The following is a 17,976-nucleotide window of genomic DNA, read 5'->3' as shown; positions in this document are numbered from 1 at the left end:
GGTTTGCCTTATGAGTTCAGAGTCCCTTCATCATTGAAACAGTGAACACAAAACAAGGTATTCTGAAATAAAAAGCACTTCTTTCTCACAAAATAAGAGTTGTGAATTTTGTTTTAAGGAAGTCGAGCCATGGACACTTATTTTTCCTTTTTAATGATCTGAACGGTTATTTTTATTCTGTATCTGTAAGATTTAAATTTTTATTTCCATTTTCGTCTGATTTCAGTTCCTGATGAAAAGAAAACAATACACTAGGCATAAAAGGGGAGTCAACAACCTTGAGAAAGGTATGTGCAGGATTCAAATAGGGTGGGGAGGTGGGGTACATACTAATGCACCTTAACAGATCTGAATTCTAACCTCTGGTCTCCAGATGTGATGATTTCAGAGAAACAAGACATAGTCACAGGGTCAATTCCAAGTGCCAGTCTTGAGTGCACAGAAATGGGACACAGAGCCACGAACCCCTTGTGATGGCCCTTGGACAATCGGTCCACACTGCAACTACCTCTTTTCTCTTGAAAGTGGTTGCAGACATCGGTCTTAATCTTACATAAGAATTCTGGGCTGGAGATAAAGCTTCGATGGATGCACAATAGTGGACCTGGTGGTGAAATCCCCTGGGGACACCACACTTTAGGGAGGAGGAATAGGAATCTGCAAAGCATTTGGAGAAGAGGTCAGAGGTTAGAGAAGTACCAAGGGAGGTGGGAAGGGAGCTGAATGTCAGCAGGGCCAAATGCCACCCTGAGAATAGCAGTCGCTCCCAGGGCACCACCCCCAGCACTCTTGAACTCATTATCTCCCCCAGGCTGCTCCCTCCTCTGTCTGTATCTTTGACCCTGGCCTTTGCCTTAAGCTGCAGACTCCTGTATCCAAGTACCTGCTGAACATCTAAGCATGGAAGTCCCACAGGTACTTTCAAGTACACTTCACCAAAACTGAACTGGAGATCTTCCCAGTCTCCCCACCACTCTCAGCCTGTGACTCCTCCCGTTTATACCACCCCAGTTAGTGACGTCAGCATCCAAGCCAGAGTCCGGACACTATGAATCCCCCCTCACTTTCCCCATCCAGTCACCTACCCAGTATGCCAATGGGACCTCCAAATAATTTCTTAAAACTATTCCTACTCCTCTTATCCCTACTGCCTACTACTGCCCTATTTGCTGGCCTACAGGTTTTGCTTCACAACTATTCTCCCTGTTTTCTTCTTTTGCCTCTTTCAGATCCAACCTCACACTGACATCCAGTAATGTCTACAAAGAAAATCTGAGGGTGACTCTCCACCTCACCCCACCTACTGTGGCTCCATCACCCACAGGACAAAGCCCAGCCTCCTTGGTGTGGTGGGCAAGGCCCTGCATGCCTGCTTCTGCCTCTCCAGCCTCACCTCCTGACAATCCTACTTGGCTTTTAGCAGTAGCATTCTAAACCGTTCTGACATTAGTGCTTGTGGTACATTTTTACCTAGAATACTCTTCTCTACCCTCACCTCCTTTGCCTGGTGAATTCTTGCCCTTTAAGATTCTGCTTTGGCCTGACCTCCTCCAGGATGCCTTCTCAAACTAGCCCCTGCACTCAACCCCTACCCTCCACTAGGCCAAGAGCCCCTGCTCGGGGCTGTATACTTGCTTGTCTGTAACTCAGTTCCTGCACTGTTCTTTTTTCCAGAAAACAAATGTTAACTGACTATATTTTTATCAGATTTTACGTTAGGTACAAATAGAACAGATACTGTCCTTGTCCTCATAAAACAATCTAGCGGTCACTACAGCGGTGAACCAAAATGCTCACTGTGCACATGTTCCCAGCTGCCTCTGATAGACTTTGCCTCCTAACTTCTTTCTCCTGAGAAACATGTATGTCTCAGACCATTCTGAATGTCTGTGATGCAAAGTAGAAGAATAGGCAAAAAACATTTGAAGGGAGAGCCCTAGGGGCAAAATTTATGAAGACAAGCTAAACCAATCCACATAAGGATTGGGGAGAATCAAAGAAGAGAGAAAAGAACAGTTCCTATGGGAACTGTTGGCAACTGTGACCTGGAGCCTGTTTGATGCTTTTATTCTTCCAAGAGACCCACGTTAAAGACTAAAATACATGTTTATATTATTTTTGGCTGTTTGAGTTACACTTGCTAGAATACAACTCCACGTGGACATTAGACTCTGGCTCCAGGATTACAAATAAGTATATAACAATATAAGTTGTGATCAATGCCTTGAAGAAAATGACAGACTACAGTGAAAGAGTAATGGTGCCAGGTGGGGAGAACATGGACGTACTTTGGGTTGTTGGGGAAGTCTTCATGCTGAGGTCACATGATATTCGGTGCTCATGTGACATGCTTCCTGGATGCTTGGCGCTTTTGAACACCCTTATAAAATCTGAGCCATTTCCTGTGAGGAAACTTGCCTCCTTGCCCTCCTTTGCAACACAGGAATGTGGCCCAGGCCCCACCAATCAGGCACAGTCATGCAAAACTTCAACTTGAAAGATGAAGTTGGAAAGATTCAACTTTTTGTTGGAAGAAGATTTGCAAGATGAAGAAAGAAATGTGCCAGACTCTGACTTCCCAGTGGTGAGTAGACCAGAGGCAGAGCTCCTGGAACCCAGTCCTTATTTCTGTAGGTTGTGTTTATAGAAGCTGCGGGTTTGGTGTCAAGTGGCCGCAGCGGTGGATTTTCACTAGTGCCTCTAGTGTGTTTGGGTATCATACCTGGCTTTGCTGTACCTGCATCTGGCCTCTGGTCTTCCTGGAGCTTCTGTGGGCAACATTATATTAATAAAGCCCCTGTAGCAGCTAGAGTGCACTGTGTTGTTTGTAACTAAGCCTGACTAAATCAAGCTGAGACCTGAAAGACGAGTGAGCTGTGGGAGGAGCAGGTGGGATGAGAATTCGGGGCAGAGTACACTGAGGAATAAAAGAATTGGTTTAAGGAACTGAAGATAGGCCAGTGTGGTGGGAGTCCATTAGAAGAGGGGACAGTGGCAATAGATAAGGTTAGAAGAGGAGGCAGGGCCCAGAATCTAGTGCTGAAGTCATGCTGAGGAGTTTGTGATTTATGTGAAGTGCAATGAAAGTTGACCTGACGTGGGCAGGGGATTGCGTGACCCAACTGACGTGTTCTTAAAAACTGCTCTATGTAGCGCATAGATAAGAAGGGGACAAGAGAGGACATGGGGAGAGTATTAAGTTTACACCATCCTGCAGTTGTTCACAGGTCTGTGTCCTTACTAGATCACAAACTCCTCAAAGCCAAAAAGCATGTCTAATTCAAAAGATGCTCAGTGTATTAAACTGAATTGTATATGAACACTAATGCACTGAATCTTTGTAACAAATCTGCTAGGCAGGTGTGATGCCCATTTCACAGATGGAAAAAAAACTGGTGATTGGAGAGAGCTATGTGTTATGTGCTAGGCACTGTCCTAAGAATTCTACACACCCAATGTATATTAACACGTCAGGGCTTCCCTGGTGGTGCAGTGGTTAAGAATCCGCCTGCCAATGCAGGGGATATGGGTTCGAGCCCTGGTCCAGGAAGATCCCACATTCCGCACAGCAATTAAGCCCGCGTACCACAACTACTGAGCCCACGTGCCACAACTACTGAAGCCTGCACACCTAGAGCCTGTGCTCTGCAACAAGAGAAGCCACCACAATGAGAAGACCAGGCACTGCAATGAAGAGTATCCCCTGCTCACCGCAACTAGAGAAAGCCCACACGCAGCAACGAAGACCCAATGCAGCCAAAAATAAAAATTAATTTAAAAACAAACAAACAAACATGCGAATCCTTGCAGCAATCTTATGGGGTATATGCTGTTTTATCCATGTTTACAGAGAGGCAGTGGACACAGAGAGATTATGTAATAAGCTCTAGGTTATGCAGCTAATAAGTGGTAAAGCCAGGATCTGAATCCAGGCAGGCTGGCTTCAGAGGCTCCACTCTTACTATGCAAGACTGCCTCATATGGGTACTGATTAACTCTACATGCTTCTATAAAAATATAATTTAACTGAGTTACTATATAATAAGAGTAACCACTGGAATAAAGACCGAATGTATAACTTCCAAACCACTAGAGAAAAAAAACTGGAAAAAGAAACTTTATCAAACCAAAGACAGAAAAGAGAAGACAACAACAGGAAGCATGATACATAGAAAAAACAAGTTAGAATTAAACCCAAACACAAATTTATTAAACATAAATAAGAATGACTGAAATTTTACTATTAAAAGAGGAAATACCTCAAATATGGGGGACACATGTATATGCTTTTACATATTAATCTAAAACAAAGCAAACAACTCCTTTACTAGGTATATATTCAGAGACACTCTTGCACAAGCATACCAGAAAACACATACAAGAGAGTTTACCGCCAGCACTGTCTATAATAGCGAAAAACTTGGCGGGAGGAACCCCAAACAAACAAGGCACAGCATGGATGTGGAGCAACGGAAACTCTCCCACATTGCTGGTGGAAGGGTAAATTGGTACCAGCTCCAGAGAACAATTTGACAATATCAAATAAAGCTGAATTGTGCAAACCCTTCCACCTTGCAACTCCATTTCCAGACATATAACCGAAAATTCTTGGCATGTGCCCAATAAGATGTGTATAAGAATTAACTCATACCATAATGGCAAAAATCAGTAATCACTAAATTACTAGCAAAAGGAGAATGGATAAATTGCTTTATAGTCATACAATGGAATACTATTCAGCACTGAAGATGAAAAAACTAGAACTACATGAATCAACATGGATAACTTTCACAAGTATAATTTTGGTGACAAAACAAAGTTACACAATGCTATCATTTATGTTAGGTTTAAAAAGCACATGAGACAATACTATATGTTACTTACATAGCTATATATAGCATGTATAAAAGCTTCCATGAGAATGACAGATACCACATCCAGGGAAGTAGTTACCTTTGGGGAAGAAGAAAGGGAGAACGAGATTGCAGAAGGGTTCACAGGGGGCTCTAACTGAATAGGTAATACTAAAATCTGAAGCAAATATGGGAAAAATGCTAAAACGCAGTAGTTAGGTGGCTGGTATATAAGTGTTCATTATATTATTCCCTGTAACTTTATACATGTTTGTAATATTTCATATTAAACATTTTAAAGAAAATAAGCTTTCAACTCAAGATTCTACAGAAAGAACAGAATAAACCAGAGAAATAAGAAGGAAGAACTTAATGAAGGCATACATTAATGAAAGAGAAAAAACTTCTAAGACAGAAGTTATTAATAAAATCAAAAATTGGTTCAATAAATCTGATGAAGAAAAAAAGACTCCAGTAAAATATGTAGGAATGAATTAAGAACAATATGAGATCAAAAACATGTTAATACCACGGACAATTTTATACTAAATTTGAAAATGTAGATGTAACGGATACTTTTCCAGGAAAAGAAAAATTTATCCCTTAAAAGGCACCACTTCCAGATGGCTTTAAAGATGAGTTCTTCAAAATGTAAGTAACAAATCATTCACATGCTATGTCTATTCCAGGTCATATAAAAACTTAACCTGACTGATTCATTTTGAGACCCAGCAGAAACTGATATCAAAACTAGACAACTAAAGAAAACCATAGGCCAATCTCACTTATGAATATAGAAACAAAAATCCTAAATTAAATACACAGCAAATTGCATCCAGCAATGTAATGGAAGAACACATACTAGGATTGTAAGGATGGCTCAACATTAGAAAATCTATCACTGTAGTTCTATTGTTGTAGAGTAATGGAGAAAAGCTGTATGATCATCTCTAAAACTAATACTGAAAGTATTTGGTAATTCTCAATACCCATTTCTGATTTTAAGAAACAAACAACTTGACAATCTAGGAAAAGAACCAAATGCCTTAATTTTTTAAAGAGGTATCTACCACAAACCTTTAGAAAACATTATGAACAAACCGTAGGATGCAATCCAAATAATTTCTGGAAACAATAAAGTACACTTGAGGCTACTATACAGCGCTGTACTGGATTCCAGGAAAAAGCCCAAATTGTTATTTACACATAAATGCTCACCAACAAAATCCAAGAGAATTCTTAAAAATACAAAGGTTCAGCGAGGTGAACACATAGATCAATATACCAAAAAAACAAATTATCCTGGGGTATAATAATAGTCCACTAGGAAGAGCAAACAAACTAGAACAGCAGCCAAACCACTAAGGAAAAACCTAAAAAGAAATGTTGCAAAACACCAAGAAAACTGCAAGCCTTCACCTGAATAACAAAGGAACACTTGAATCGACGGAGAAATAACCACCTTGCTCAATGGTAAGTCTCCATATTGCACAAGTATCAAATCTGGGCAAATTAGTCTACCGAAAACTTTGCCATTTGGCGACATCTATTACCGAATTTGAAATGGAATCTCAAACAAGTTGCGGGAAAACGCTGCCATTTGGTGACAATCTGTTACGTAATCTGGCCCTGGTTTGAGGTTCGTGACGTGTGTGGAAGCGCTCAGCGAAGAGTCAAACCGTGACTGGAGGCCACCCGGCTACCCGCATCCCCCGCAGAAAACCGCGCGGCCGGAAGAACCACGTCGGCTCCGCCCACCTCGTGTCGCGGCCGGGGCGCGTTTCCGGTCGGCTGACGCGTCCGCGCCCCGAGGCGCCGCACGTCGCACCTGGAGAATCAGGGCGGGGATGGGCGTCTGGCTCCGCGGCGCTGGCCGACCTGGTACCTCAGCACCTGCGAGCCGGGGCTGCTGAGCCCGCCCAGAAAGGTCGTTTCCCTCGCAGTTTCCAGTAAGTGACGGTCCCAGTCGGAGCTGCGGCTAGAAAGGGGCCGCGCCGGCATTTTCTTCCCCTCCTCCCCTAACCCCCCTATGAAGTCCCTCCCTGGCGTCCGGGTGACTCCAGTTGTGTCCGCTACCACTCCCAGCGCTCGAGGTTTCCCCAGAAGATGTGTCCTTTTTCATGAACGCTTCGTTGATCTTAAACGGGCGCCGACCTCTCACCTGTACACTGGAGGGTGTGTTCTTGGTCTGACATTCGTCTCAGCCCTTCCTCGTCCTGCCATAGTGACGGCCCCGCAGTTACACACCATGGTAATGCTCCCACCATCACTTCTTCCCCACCTGCCTCGGGGATATACACTTACTTTCTGCTTCAAAATCTTTCATCTTCTAACGAAAATCGGTTACCGAGGACCAGCCCTCTCAGCGCGGCGCCCCTCTTCCCCTCTCAAAACCCTTTTCTCATTAAATAATTGCAGCAGTTAAGGAAAGAATGCGTTAAGAGTAGGAACCTGACGTAAATGACACGCATTCTTTTATTTAATCATCGCAACAATCCTTAAGTAGATACAAATGAGGAAACTGAGGCACAGAAAAGTTAATTTGCTGGAGGCGACGTAGTTTGCGTGGGATGGAGTTGAAATTTGAATCCATTTTGTAGCTCGCTCCAAAGCTGGTGCAGTCACCCCTTCATCTTTCCCCAGTGCTTTGCATCCCCCTTTTCGTTGCTTCTCCTGAGGAATTTTTTTTTCTGAATGCTGTCTAGAACAGTGGACCCCAACCTTTTTGGCACCAGAGACCGGTTTTGTGGAAGACAGTTTTTCCAAGGACCGGGGATGGGGTGGGGGATGGTTTCGGGATGATTCAAGCGCATTACATTTACTGTGCACTTTATTTTTATTATTATATTGTAATATATAATGAAATAATTGTACAGCTCACCATAATGCAGAATCACTGGGAGCCCTGAGCTTGTTTTCCTGCAACTAGAGGTCCCATCTGGGGGTGATGGGACGGCCTCAGCTCCACCTCAGCTCTTCAGGCATTAGATTCTCATAAAGAGCGTGCAACCTAGGTGCCTTGCGTGCACAGTTCACAGGAGGGTTCGCGCTCCTATGAGAATCTAATGCCCTGCTGATCTGACAGGAGGCGGAGCTCAGGTGGTAATGCGAGCAATGGGGAGCGGCTGTAAATACAGATTAAGCTTCTTTGCCCTCCGCTGCTCACTTCCTGCCGTGCGGCCTAGTTACTAACAGGCCACAGACCAGTACTGGTTTGGGGACCCCTGGTCTAGAAGATCCCAATTTATGGAAATTTGACCTCTAAGAACTTTTTCAGAGCTTCTTCTCACTCAGACCCTTGAGTGTTCCATTTTATCAGGCATGTAAGCTCTGAGTTTACTAATATTTTGCATCCCCAGTGTGTGCTTATGCCTCCTTACTTAGAAATGTACTCTTAACCCAGTATGTACTCATTAATCAGCCTTTCTCCCCTGCCTCAGTATGACTGTCATTATCACGACCACTGTTCTCAGCAAACATTTGAGCAGCTAATTTTTGTAAGATAATAAAGATAATTGCAGTTTCAAAGAACTCTGAGGTTTAGTTCCTGACCTCAAGGAGACATATGACATTCATAAAAAGTCCAAGAAAATAGCAGGTAAACACTGAATCATTTGCACAGAAAGCGAATTCTACAGAAGTAACTTTGAACAAAAGAGTTTAAGTGCTAGACTTGTTTCCTTATCTGTAAAATGTTATGGTTAGGGGAGATTATTAAAAGTGTGTGAATCTAAATTCAGAAATGATTGTTCACTTTGTACTGAAGTGGGAACTGTTGGAGAGGCTATATAGTGTGTTCTTGATACATTCTAGTAGAGATGGGGATTAGTTTGAAGATTTCTCTTAGCACTCTGAACATCTGATAAGGGCTGTAGACCTTGCTCTGGAAATAAATTGCACATTTATACATCGTTTTATACTCAATTTTTAGGAGATTCATGACCCACCTCTTCCCTCCAAAGCCTACGGGTTAAAAAACCCTGATTTAGGGAGATAAAATGAACTGCAGTTCAAAAGGCAAGGCTAAGCCAGCTGTGGAGGGCGTTTATCTTATAGGCAGTGTGGAACCATTGGAGGTTTAAGAAGATAAGTCTGGCAGCAGTATGAAGGGTGAATTAAAGTGGAGAAAGGCAGTAAGACTAGTTAGGTGGCAGGTAGAATAATGTAGGTAATTCAGAGGTATTTAAGGATAGTGCCAAGCAGTAAGGGAATGGATGAAATTGCAAGGAATATTGGCAAAGACAAATCAAGAGGAGTTGGTATCTGACTGGATATGGAATTGGGTAAAGACAGGAAAGAGTCAATGATAACAAGGTTTGAGGTCTGTACAGCTGTAGATACATCCTTTCTCTACTTTGTCTTCAGTTTTTTATTATATTAGGTCATTCCTATAACATACGTGCTCTAAGAGGAGATATCACTACTGATGATGGACACCAAAAAGCATAATAAGGGAATTCTACACACAACACTATACTCATAAATTCAACAACTCAGATGAAATGGACCACTATCAAAACTACCAAAACTCACTCAAGAAGAAATAGACAGGCTGAATAGCTTTATAACTATTAAAGAAACTGAATTGGTATTTAAAAACCTTAAAAAAAAAAAAAAGGAAGCTCCAGATCCATATAGTTTCACTGGCAAGTTTTACCAAACATTTAAGAACAAAATAATAGCCATTTTACACAAGCATTTCCAGAAGATAGAAGAGGAAGGAAAACTTTCCCACTCATTTTATGAAGCCAGCATTACCTGATACCAAAACCAGATAAAAACAACACAAAAAGAAAACCAAATGAATATCCCTCATGAGCGAAGATGCAAAAATCCTCAAAAAAAAATTAGCAAATTGAATTCAGCTACATGTAAAAAGAAAAATACTTTTGACTGAGTGTCATTTATCCCAGGAGTTCAAGGCTTGCTCAACATTTGAAATCAATTAGTGTAATCCACCATATTAACAGACTAAACAAGAAAAACTACTTGATCCTATTAATAGATGCAAGACAAAACAAAACAAAAAACCAACTGACAAAATTCAGCACCATGAACCTGACAGGTTCACCTATATTCCTTAAGAAAAAAAAAACACATTTTTTTCAGTTCAACCAAGATGAGAAAAATCATACTTTGAGCCCCAGAATCTTATCCAGATAGAGGTCATTTGTTCTTTAATAGCTGTAGAAACGTCCTCCATCTGTGACCCAGAGGACCAGCTGGTGTGACTTGCTTCATAAGAGGACTCAGTGACTGGAGCTTCTGACTAGTCGAGCTTTGCCTGGCCTGATTTGGACTTCGTGAGCAAGCAGTCTTGCTTGCTCTCCATCAGAGAAACTACATTGCTGAAATGGCAGAGAGATGGTGAAGAGTGAGGATGGACAGTACCATTTGATGTGGTCTTGGTAGTCTCTCCAAGAGATGGCACTATTTATCTATGCTTTTCTATCTTAAAAATTTTTGCACTTTTACAGACAGTGAACAAATGGAATGTGTACATTAAGTTTCAGAAAGGATGTAACTGTCTTCATATCAATGTTTAATACAAAACAAAACAACTCAGTGAACTAGGAGTAACAGGGAATCTGATAAAAGGCATCTACAAGACCTAGAGCTAACATCATACTAAATGGTAAAAGACTGAATGTCTCCAACCCCCAAGATTAGGAACCACACAAAGATTATGTTTTCACTACTCCTATTTCATATTTCACTAGAAGTCCTAGCAATTGCAGTAAGGAAGAAAAAGAAAAGGCATTTTGATTGGAAAGAAAGGAATAAAATTATCCTTATTTTCAGGTGACATAATTGTCTAGTAAAACTCTTAGTGCTAATAAGTGAATTTAGGAGGTTGCAGGATAAAAGGTTAACATACAAAAATAAATCATATTTCTACACTAGCAGCGAACAACTGGAAACTGACCTCCCCTCCCCCACAAGTGTAATACTTAGGTACTGTCTAAACCTAACAAAACATGTGCAGGATCTATATGCTGAAAACTATAAAACACTGTTGAAAGAAATCAAAGAACATTCATACTGTGTTCATGGATTAAAAGAATCAGTATAATTAAGATGTCAATTCTTCTTAAATTGATATATGCATTTAATGCAATTGCAATAATAAAACCCAGCAGAATTTTTGTAGATATAGTTGATTCTAAAGATATAAGGAGGGGACTTCCCTCGTGGTGCAGTGGTTGAGAATCCGCCTGCCAATGCAGGGAGCACCGGCTCGATCCCTGGTCTGGGAAACTCCCACATGCTGCAGAGCAGCTAAGCCTGTGTGTCACAACTACTGAGCCATGTGCCACAACTACTGAAGCCCGAGCATCTGAAGCCCGTGCTCTGCAACAAGAGAAGCCACTGCAATGAGAAGCTCGTGCACCGCAACGCAGAATAGACCCCGCTCTCTGCAACTAGAGAAAGCCACGCACAGCAACGAAGACCCAACGCAACCAAAAAATAAATAAAATTTTTAAAAAATTAAAAAAATAATGAAGTTATAAGGAAAGGTAAAAGAACCAGAGTAGCAAAAACATTTTGCAAATGAATAGCAAAGTTGAAGAATTCAAACAATCTGATATTAAGACTACTATAAAGCTACAGTAATGAAGACAGTGTGGTATTGGTGAAAGCATAGACACATAGACCAATGGAACAGAATAGAATCCAGAAACAGACCCACACAAATATGACCAATGATATTTTTCTTAAATAATAAACATTTATTTCTGACAGTCTAGAGGCTAGAAGTCTGAGAGCAGGGTGCCATAATGGATGGATTATGGTAAGGCCCTCTTCCTGGTTGCACATGACTGACAACTGACTTCTCACTGTGTTCCTTACTGGTGGAAGGGGCTAGGGAGATCTATGGGGTCTCTCTCTTTTTTTCTTCCAGTTGTACTGAGATATAATTGATACACAGCACTGTGTAAATTTAAGGTATACAGCATAATGATTTGGCTTACATAACATCATGAAATGATTATCACAGTAAGTTTAGTGAACATCCATCATTTCACATAGACACAAAATTATAAAATATAGAAAAAAGTTTTTCAGTGATAGTTTAGGATTTACTCTGGTAACAACTTTCATGTATAACATACAGTGGTGTTAATTATATTTATCATGTTGTATATTATACCCTAGTACTTATTTATCTTATAATTGGAAGTTTGTACCTTCTGACCACCTTTATCAAATTCTCCCTCCCCCCACTCCCACCTCTGGTAACCAGAAATCAGATCTCTTTTTCTAAGAGTTTATTTGGTTTTGAAGAATAATTGACCTATAAACACTACATTAGTTCCTGTTACACAACATAGTGATTTGGTATTTCTGTACATTTTAAAATGATCACCACAATAAGTCTAGTTATAATATGTCACCATACAGAAATATTACATAGTTATTGACTGTATTCCCCACAATTTACATAGCAATCGATCTCTGTCTACCCTATCTACCTACCTATCTATCTGTCATCTATCTATCATCTATGATTGTTTTAGATGGCTGACCTCCTAAGTTCAAATGAATTTTAACAACCCTACAATTTTACTCCCCCCACCCATGTGTACTGTTTTTGACATCATATTTTACATCTTTTTGTTTTGTGTGTCCCTTAACTACTTACTGCAAATGATTTTACTACTTTGTCTTTTAACCTTACTATTAGTTTTATACATGGCTGATTTACTACCTTTACTAATGAGATCTTTCCTTTTGTAATTGTCATGTTTCTAGGCCTTTTCTTTTTCACTTAAGAGACGTCCCTTTAACATTTCTTGTAAACCTGGTTTGGTGGTGCTGAACTCTTTTAGATTTTGCATGTGTGTAAAGCTTTTGATCTCTCCATCAAATGTGAATGAAAACCTACTGGTCAGAGTATTCTTGGTTGTAGGCTTTTCCTTTCCATCAGTTTAAATGTATTGTGCCACTCCCTTCTGGCCTGCAGAGTTTCTGCTGAAAAGTCAACTGGTATCCTTATGGGAATTTCCTTGTGTATAACTTGTTACTTTTCCCATGCTGCTTTTATTCTCTCTTTGTATTTAGTTTTTGCCATTTTAATTACAGTGTGTCTTAGTGTGGTCCTGTTTGGGTTGATCCTCTTTGAGACTCTCTGTGCTTCCTGGACCTGAATGTCTGTTTCTTTTCTCAGATTAGGGGAGTTTTCAGCTATTATGTCTTCACATATGTTCTCTGCCCCTTTCTCTCATCTTCTGGGATACTTACAATGCAAATGTTAGTACTCTTGATGTTGTCCCAGAGGCTTCTTAAACTGTCCTCACTTCTTTTTTGTTTTTTTTTTTTTTTTGTGGTACGCAGGCCTCTCACTGTCGTGGCCTCTCCCGTTGCAGAGCACAGGCTCCGGACGCGCAGGCTCAGCGGCCATGGCTCACGGGCCCAGCCGCTCTGCGGCATGTGGGATCTTCCCGGACCGAGGCACGAACCCGTGTCCCCTGCATCGGCAGGTGGACTCTCAACCACTGCGCCACCAGGGAAGCCCGGCCACACTCTTTTTATTCCACTTTCCTGGGGTTATCCTTCTTAAACATTTGTTACATATCCTTAGGTTCTTTCTCTAGCAATTGCAGAGAATGAAATAAATGAAATCGATATGTATATATGAATGTGTAAGACTACAGTCTCTTTTTTTTGCGTTATGCGGGCCTCTCACTGTTGTGGCCTCTCCCGTTGTGGAGTACAGGCTCTGGACGCGCAGGCTCAGCAGCCATGGCTCACGGGCCCAGCCGCTCCGCGGCATGTGAGATCCTCCCGGACCAAGGCACGAACCGGTGTCCCCTGCATCGGCAGGCGGACTCTCAACCACTGCGCCACCAGGGAAGCCCGAGACTACAGTCTTATGTTACAGAAATAGATCACCAACTTGCTTCTCTAAATTTAATGTATTTAATATAATAACATGCATACAAAAGAATATGTATAGGGCTTCCCTAAACTTTGTCACCTCTTCCCATACATTTTGATAGTAGCTTTTTAAAAAATATATTTATTTATGTATTTGTTTACTTGGTTGCACCAGGTCTTAGTTGTAGCAGGCAGGCTCCTTAGTTGTGGCATGTGAGCCCCTAGCCGCAGCATGCATGTGGGATCTAGTTCCCTGCCCAGGGATCTAACCCGGGCCCCCTGCATTGGGAGTGTGGAGTCCCAACAACTGCGCCACCAGGAGAGTCCCTTGATAGTAGTTTTATTACAAATGTATGTATCTATAAACATTATTATGTTTAGTTTGCCTAGTTTTGAGCTTTATAAAAATAGTAATATCATATATAGTTTTCTGTGTCTAGATTTTTCACAAAATATTTTGTTTCTATGATTTATTTATCTTTTCATATAGCTGTATTTCATAAATTTATACTGCTGTATAGTATTTCATTGTTTGAATAAAGCACAATTTATCCATTGTTCCATGAATGGACATTTAGGATGTCTCTGATTTTTTTTAATTACAAACAATTATACTATGAATATGTTATACATTTTTCCTGGTGCTCATGTGTAAATTTCTTTAGATTACATATCTAAGAATGAAATTGCTAAATTGTGAGGTACACACAATGTGATACGCACAGTGTTGTTTGTGTTAAACACAATGTGTGTTCAAACTGCTGAGATTCTAGGGTTGTTGTTATTATACTTTAATATAACGTATCCTTGTCTAACACATTTAATTTGGTTGTTCAAATCATTTATTGTCTTACTGATATTTCATCTGCTTTTTCTACCAATTACAAAAGGTGTTTTAAAATCTTTCATTATGTTTGTGGATTTGTCTATTTCTTGTACTTTTTTGCAATGTTCGCTTCTTATATTTTGAAGCTGTGTTATTAGGTATATTTAAATTTTGAATTAATAACTCTTCTGGTGAATTTTACCTTTTATTATTATGGATTTACTTTCTTTATCTCAAGTAATATTTGTTACCTTAAAGTCAGTTTTATCTGATAAAAATATAGCTACACCAGCTTTTGGGGGGAATTAGGGGTTCATGTTTGTTTGGTATGTTTTTATCCATTCTTTTACTTTCAGCATTTCTGTATTTTTAATTTTAGATGTCTCTTTTAAACAGCATATAGTTGGGTTTTATTTTCTCATCCAGTCTGATACTCTTCATTTTTAAAAAAATCTGGCCATTAAGAATTAATATAATTACTGATATATTTCTGTTACACCTACCATTATACTATGTACTTTCTATTTCTCCCACTTACTCTGTATTTTTTCCTTTTTAATATATTTTATATTTCATTTTTTCCTTTAATTTGGGTTTATTTTAGTATTGGTTATCCTATAAATGATAACATACATCCTTGATTTATGAAAGACTCATGTTAGTTGGCACTTTTAACTTCTACTTAGTTGAGGGAAGGATCTTAGAACACTTTGACTCCTTTACTCTCCTCCTGACTTTCACACCATTGTATCATATATTTTAATTCTACATAACTTTCAAATTCCAGGAAACAGTATCCCCCTAAGTCAGAAGCTAATTCATTAGAGTAAATATTTTTATTTTAAAAATGAAAGAAATGAACTTTCAAGTCAAGAAATTAGAAAAAGAACAACTAAAACACAACTGAAAGGAATATAGGAGAAAAAAATAGTAAAGATAAAACCTTTAGCGACTTTTAAGAGACAGGAAAAATAGACTGTAGGTTAATCCAAGAGCTGAATTTTTGAAAAATGCCAATAAAATGGTCAAACCTTGACAAACCTACTAAAAAAAAAGAAAATACAAACAAAAGTAAAACGGGGATATATAGATCAATAGATACATAGCTCTAAACACTTAAAGAGAATAATATGAACAACACTATGCTAAGGTGTGAGTATTGGTCTGTCCACAACACAGTTACACAGGAAATGTAAGTTTATTTTTCTATAATTCATCTCATTTTCTTCTTGAAGCCCTAGCTTATTGGAGAGGATGGAAACCTGATCTCAGCCAGTTTGGAATTTCTTCCTTTGAGTCAAGGAAGGGGACAGGTAGAGGGGTGAGGAGGTGGGAGGTGGTCTTTGTGTTTCCAAGGAATGGGTGAGGGGAAGATACTCACCTGGTCCTCAATGTTATCTGCTCACACAGGTATCTTCTGAGATGTCCATCATTCAGTGTGGTCCTCAGTCATTGATCTATACTATCTGCGACTGAGATGTCTTCATTCCTGTCTGCCTAGTCCTTTCAGGTATGGTGGCTCTCTCCCTGTTGCATCCACGTCACATGTAGGAGCATGGGCATAATTCTGCTCCTCACTGCTTTGCAGGGGTACTAAATGCAAACCTCTTTAAAGCCTGGTCAGCATAATCTCCCCTCCCAGTCATTTCTTCTCTGATATCGTGTGACTACTGCAAGGCTCAGAGTACAGCTTCTCTTTTCCCCTGCCTTAGGTTACTCATATTTGTGTGGATTTTTACTACTACCCTGGTACTCTGTGAATCAGGATACAGGGCCTGTCTTTTGGGGATTTATCAATGTCTATATTCTTATTACTTCCCCACAATATCCTCTTCTTCCTTAGTCTGGGGGAATTTCTTTCTAGTCTTGGTGTAACTCAGGGTGGGGTTCTAGGGAGGTGAGATTGAGTCTAGTTCTTTCCAGTTATATTTCTCCCAAATATTTTATCTATATATGGAACCTTCTCTATTTCCGTAATGGCTTACATTTTTAGAAATCAAGTTCAAGAAGACTTCTTTTTTTCTGTTTACTACCCTAGTTTATCCCTTCCCTAAAACAACAAGCTCGCAACTGCCTAGCTGCTTAAAAGGAATATGGGAGGAGGGATAAGGAAAAAAATGAACTAACAGGTGAAAAAAACTTAATATTTCAAAAATACCCTGTCACATAAAAACTTGTTGAGGTGACAGATTTGTGGAATACTACTTGCTAATATCAAACACTTACTATGTACCATTGTTTTAAGAACTTTACATCTGTCAATCTAATCATCACAATAGTAATTAAATAGGTATCATTACTATTCTGATTTTACAGATAAAGAAACTGAGATACAGAGATGTCAAGTAACTTAATTAAGTTTTGTTCAGTAGTGTCAGAGCTTGTACTCAAACCCAAGAAGTCTGGCTCTGTAGTGCACTTTCTAAACTACTATGTCTTTGGTTCTCAAATGACTCCCCAAGGAACATATGGAAATGCATAGGGGGTGTGATTTAGTGTTTATAAAGACTGAGGAAAGTTACTGGCATTTAGTGAATAAAGACCCAAAATGTTAAATGTCCTGTAGTGTGAGGATGGTCCTGAACAATAAAGAATTGACCCATCCAAAAGGTAGATAGAACTTATATTGAGAAACACTACACTGTACTGTACTACCTCTAAATTGCCAAGATTGACTCAAGAAGTTAAGAAAAAACTCATATAGATGACTATTCATGATAGAAGTTATAAAAGTTATTAAAAAGTTGATAGGCAGATTTTCTACTTAGTTTTTCTTTAAGGTTTTCAGGGAATAAGTGAGTTTCATAATATATATAATAATCTCTTCTAGAATATGAAAGGATATAGAATGCCTCTTTTTTTTAAATTTTTTATTTCTTTTAACATCTTTTTTGGAGCATAATTGCTTTACAATGTTATATTAGTTTCTGCTGTATAACAAAGTGAATCAGCTATATGTATACATATATCCCCATATCCCCTCCCTCTTGCATCTCCCTCCCACCCTCCTTTATCCCATCCCTCTAGGTGGTCACAAAGCACCAAGCTGATCTCCTTGTGCTATGCGGCTGCTTCCCACTAGCTCTTTACATTTGGTAGTGTATATATGTCAATGTCACTTTCTCACTTCATCCCAGGTTACCCTTCCCCCACCCTGTGTCCTCAAGTCTATTCTCTGCATTTGCATCTTTATTCCTGTCCTGCCCCTAAGTTCTTCAGAACCATTTTTTTTTTTAGATTCCATATATATGTGTTAGCATACAGTATTTGTTTTTCTCTTTCTGAATTACTTCACTCCGTGTGACAGACTCTAGGTCCATCCACTTCACTACAAATAACTCAATTTCATTTCTTTTTATGGCTGAGTAATATTCCATTGTATATATGTGCCACATCTTTATCCATTCATCTGTCGAT

This window comes from Phocoena phocoena, chromosome 1, assembly GCF_963924675.1.
Source record: "Phocoena phocoena chromosome 1, mPhoPho1.1, whole genome shotgun sequence".
Taxonomy (NCBI): Eukaryota; Metazoa; Chordata; class Mammalia; order Artiodactyla; family Phocoenidae; genus Phocoena; species Phocoena phocoena.
The sequence above is the reverse complement of the archived record's forward strand: the minus strand, read 5'-3'. Positions refer to the sequence as shown.